The sequence below is a fragment of the Melanerpes formicivorus genome, unplaced genomic scaffold (genome assembly GCF_026170545.1).
Source record: "Melanerpes formicivorus ecotype bairdi unplaced genomic scaffold, bMelFor1.0.p_v2 SCAF_17, whole genome shotgun sequence".
In the NCBI taxonomy this organism is placed as follows: domain Eukaryota; kingdom Metazoa; phylum Chordata; class Aves; order Piciformes; family Picidae; genus Melanerpes; species Melanerpes formicivorus.
The window spans coordinates 2,691,423-2,697,125 of NW_027142369.1; positions in this window are offsets into that span (position 1 = coordinate 2,691,423).

The window sequence follows — 5,703 nt, forward strand, 5'->3', positions numbered from 1 at the left end:
ACCTTTTGGCTGAAATAGAGGAGATGTTTATCTCTCATTTTGTTTGTGGGTTTTTTTGTTTGTTTGTGGAGGTTTTTGTTTGTTTGTTTATTTGTTTGCATCCTTGATGATTATAGTTTACTGGGGCTGTGGTAAGAATTCAAATAATACATAATATTTTCACTGAAGTTAGTGGCCATTTCCTTTAGCTGCCACGAAAGAGTGTGCTGTCTCAGATGATTCAAGACTGCAAGTCCTATGAAATGAACTAAAAGTTGATTAAGCTTTGTGAATGTGAAAAGAGCATACAAAAGGAAACCTTTTAATGTTCCTGAACATTTGACAGAGTCATTCATTAAAGCTATGTAAACATTTCCTAGATAAAATCTGAAATAGTCTCTAATATTTCTGAAGTGTCGCTTAAGAGCATAATGATTACTGGTTAAAAAAGACAGCTTGAATTTGTCGAAACAGAAGCAGAAAACAAACTGTGCCATTTAAAAGGTCTTTCTGACATCAAAAGACAGCCCTGTTAAACACAGTAGTTAAAGTTCTTTCTTATATTTTTTTCATTCCAGTTCAAGGTAAAAGTTCCTTATTTCCTTTCCACAGTTCCATCTTTCCTTTGCAGAGGGAATTTCCTCTGAATTTTTCTATGCAGATTTGTCCTCTGTAGTTTGAGAAAGAAAGAAAAAAAAAGTTAGTTTCAGAAAATCCAAGGACATTTGTCTGAATGGTAATAGGTTAACTCTTAGATTATCATCTAAGCAGTCACACTTTACATTCTTAATTGTTCCTTACTGTTTAATGGTACATTTTATTCTCCGCTGAACTGCTGGATGTTAAAGCCTCTTTAAGGGAAGCCTTCTGGTACCTCTACAATTAGAACAGTTACAGAATCATACAGCATCACAGAATGGAGACCTCTGGAGACTGAGTCCAACCTCCCTGCTTATGCAAGTACACCTAGATCAGGTTGCATAGAAACATGTCTAAACAGGTTTTGAAAGTCTTCAGAGGAGACTCCATAACCTCTCTAGGCAGCCTCTTCCAGTGCTCTGTCACCCTCAAAGGGAAGAAGTTTCTCTGTAAGTTCAAGTGAAATCTCCTGTGTTCTATTTTGTACCCTTTGCCCCTTCTGTCACTGGACACCACTAAACAGAGCATATAAAGAGCAGCTTCCAGCAACTGGCCTTGCAGGTTTATCTTTCTTTAAAAGTATATAGCCATCCATTGCAGCACTCCAGTCATGGGAGTTCTTCCACCATGTTTCTGTGATAGCAACTAAGTCATAGCTATCCTGCTCAACGGCTTCTATCTCCTCCTGTTTGTTGCTCATAAGAACAGTATTTAACTTACTGCTCTACAAGTGTTTTATCATGTGAAAATATTAAACTAGAAGCGAGAGTGCAGCAGATGCTGAATAGGCCAGCTTGGGAAGGGAAAGGAACAGATTGATACAGGTCTTTCACAGGTGCAGTAAAGCTTGGTTTGCAGTATGTCCAAGGCTGTGGGCGACTCAGATGTCTTACAGTATTCCACTTTTTCTATTCCTTAGGAGCTTTGGACAGAAAACCAGAACATTGAATCAAATAGTTATATTTTTCTGACATTTCCCTCCTCTTTTGAAGGAAAACTGCTGTAGACTTCCAGTGTATAATATGATGAGGTTGTAATACAGGTGAAACATCAGCATGAAGACTAAAAGTAGCTGTTGCTGACCTACAAATGAATCTTATTCCTCATGTATTATCCTGAATACCTGTGAGAAAGGCATAAACTATTTCCAATTCAGTACGGAATATCTTACTAGTTATTACAGAATATCCTCTTATTTTTCATTTTTTTTTTTTTTTTTTCCCAGTTCCAAGTGTGTGGTGCAATGGACTGGTATAATGTGTGTGTCTTACCTTCCTTTGTACTTTTGCTTTAATAATAATAATAATAATAATAATAACAACATCATAAACCCCCTGTCAACCTGCCATTTTACAGTGAGTCTGAAGGTTCCAGCCTGCTGGTGGTAGTGTTCTTGAGGGATTATTGCTGACAACTTTGAACCAGAATTTATAAACATATTATGTTCTTATTGTAACAACAAGTGATAATTTTATAGTAGAATACTTGGAAGGAGGTGTGGGGAAATGTCTTTATACATTACTTAAGTTGCCTAATACCTCTGGCAGAAAAATAACTACTATTTTCATTCAATGATTTACAGGTGTTTCTTTTCTTCCCAGACTCTTAGAATTATAAACAGCTATACAGTTTGATGCTGGAAATTATTTCTTTCCTCATATTTATTCCTTTTTTAAGATGAGTTATGCCTAAATTGTTTATGCCCCAAGTACAAAAATCTGCTTCCAACTTTACCCTGTTTAAAAAACTCCGTAGCTTTTCCCAGGACTTCTTACACATTCAGTGAATAGTTGGTCTGTGGCTGGGTAATATCTGCTCTAGGGCTAATGAGACAAGGGATTGCAAACAGCATCTCACAGTGAGAGAATCATGGACTGTCCTGCCCCAACTGCTCTGCCACTGTAAATGTTACTTAAATATAAACATTTTCTCTTCTGGGGTTTTCTGTGACACACTTTGAAGATTCTGGAAGTCCGTTTAGAGCTGAGCTGTCAGAAATACACTTCAAAATCAGTAGTACACTTTTAACTGTCATATTCTGTCTTCACCCACAAAATATTACAGGTGTTTATGTTTACACTGTATTTGTGTCTGAACCCTTTGGATGATCCCTATGTCATTTCTGTTCAAATGTTAGTAGCCCAGATATTAGGCTGCCATCACCTTTTGCGTTGGTCTTGTCATCTACAAAAGCTCTGAAATATAAACTGAAGACAGGTCTGCTCAATTTTCCAATTTGAACATGTTATACAAGTCAGAGCTGAGAATGCAATCCCTGCACCCCTGTTTGGAGAATGCAGCAGAAGGGCAGGAACGGAGAGAAGAAACAATATTTTTCTCTTGCTATCAGCTATGAGGATTTCTTTCCCCAGCTCTCCTTTCACACCTCTGGTTGATGTAGAATCTGGGATCAGAAAGATGGATAAAGTCACATTAGAACTGAGTCCATCAGATAATGTAAATATTTTTCAATTAATCATTATGCTGGCCAAACCAGGGCCAGCATACAAGCCCAGCGCTCATGCAGATTATGAACGTACCAAGGCACACTTTCAAGCTGTCTACTGGAGTTGCTGGAGATCAGCTAAAACTTGTGGAGCTTCTGAGGTGCATTAGAAAGAATCCTTGAAGAGACTGAAAATTCTGCTATCAGAGCAGAGTGTTAATAGCACACTGTGAATAGAACTCAAAGTTGAACACTGCTAAAATACATTTAGGAATAATGGCTCTGGTTTATTTGTTGAGAGAGATGAGTGTTTACAAAACAAGAAACAGAATGTGAACTATTGAAAGAGGCTTGGTATAATGCATAGACAAAACAGAAAAAAAGCACAATTAATTCAAGGAGTCAGTTACTGGAGGCACAAAAAAAATTATAACACTTCTGGCTTTGCTTTCATTTACCAAAGTTTAACACTGAAATACATTTGGAAATAGGCAAATCTGCTACAGTGCTTTTCTTTTGAATACTTGCATATTTATGAAAATATTTGTTTTAGTATTTTGTAGGTGTCAGAATTAGCACTTCTGTTTGCCTGTGGTAGGAGCAAGATGTTTCACAATTTTTTATTTTACCTGTAAGAGAAAGACATTATAGCTAGTGCAGAATGGGTAGAATACACATCATTAGTGCTCTAGCATGGCTGTGTATCTGTGTAGTCAATCTCCTGAGCAGGCTTTATGAATAATTACTTGGAATGAGAGGTAACATCTGGATGAAAGTACATCCTTACCTAAGGATGCAAGTACTTCCTTAGCTAGGTGTTTATGACCAACTGGATAAGTCATCTGGCACTGACACTTCAAAAATTATTTGTATGTAAACCAGATTCTTCCTCACTTCAAGCTACTTGTTGATATTGAGTGTTGTTACAGTTTCCACATAGTTCTTAAATCTTCATTTCTAAGTCCTTTTTTACTATTTAGCAGATTGAACTGCATGAAGTAACACAAATTACATAGGCTTTCTGTTTCACCAATTCACAAATCTATTTCTTTCTATGCATTTTTAATTCCTGTATATTCATTGAAATGCTATATTGACATTCATTAAATACATGGTTCAGATAGTGACTATGTAAGCTATACAATTTGTCACTTAAATTACATGGAATATGCTTTAGCTTTTTTGTAAGATTAATTTCATATTTTAATGGTTGGAACCAATTTATGCTAAGGAATAACATTTGACATACTCAGTTATTTGTATTTAACTGAATACCATTTGAAGTGCATGTATAGTGCTTTATGAAGCTCCAGATCCTCTTAACTATTCACAACAAATATTAATAAACGGATATACAAAATAACAAATCAAAAGAGAAATCTTAGTTATTCTGTTCTTAAAAACAAACAAGACCTAATATTTCTTCCTCTACCACTGAACTTAAGCTAAAGATATTCATAGGTACAAAATAATGGTATGATTACCAGAAGTTGAACAAACAATCTGGATACAATTTATCAACTCATCTTATCTCTGTAAATAAGTAAGAGTATACATCATTTTTCATATACATCTCATGGATGAGAAGACTATCATAATGAAGAGGAGACCTCATTGCTGTCTACAACGACCTGAAAGGATGTTGTAGAGAGGCTGGTGTTGGTCTCTACTCACAGGTAATTAGTGATAGAGCAAGAGGGAATGGACTCATGTTGCAACTGGGTAGGTTTAGACTGGACATTAGGGAAAAAAATTACATTGAAAGAGTGGTCAGGCATTGGAATGGACTGCCCTGGGAGGTGGTTGAGTCTCCAACTCTGGATGTGTTTAAAGGTGGTTTGGATGTGGTGCTTGGGGATATGGTTTAGGGGTGAACCTTGAAGAGTAGGGTTATCAGTTGGATTTGGTGATCTTGAGGGTCTTTCCCAACCTGCATGTTTCTGTGATTCTGTGATTCAGTGAAGTCACTGTCTTAGTAAAGAGTTCAGTAAATTTAAAATGCTGCATTTTCCACAGCTTTATTATTACTAAAAATGATACATCTAAACCTGAGCAGGCATTTGGTAGTTACTCTGTGTTTTCTACACAGAGTGGCAAACAAAAAAAGGAATTGGGAGAGTTGTTGATTTATTAATGAAGGCAACTCAATGCTAATGTCCCCATTTTCAGCAATGAAGAAAAGCATTGTCAGACATAATGGTTTCTCAATGAAATACTAGGGAAACACTGATGAACATGTAAGTTATCCCTTAACCACAAGTATCTATACACACTTGTCAGGTGTTAAAGAAAAGCATATGGTCACATCTATATTGACTTTCTGTAAAATAGGATAGTGTATAATGTTGGTAAATTTACTTTATTGTTGAGGCTTCAATAGCTAAATGTGGATAAATATCTGTTAGAGCTGTTAATTTGTAGGGAGATTTGATGACTTTATTATTAAGCTGCTTTAATATATTATTATAAATTAACTTTAAAAATGTTGGAGACATTGCCATCTGCATGAATTAAGCCAGAACAGGAAGAAATTATGATAGGTAGCCAGTCCACATGAATATGATGGCTAAACAATGGTAGATATCTTGCACTCTGGTTATTTCAGGTGAAAAATGTGATGACAGAGACAGGGTTATACC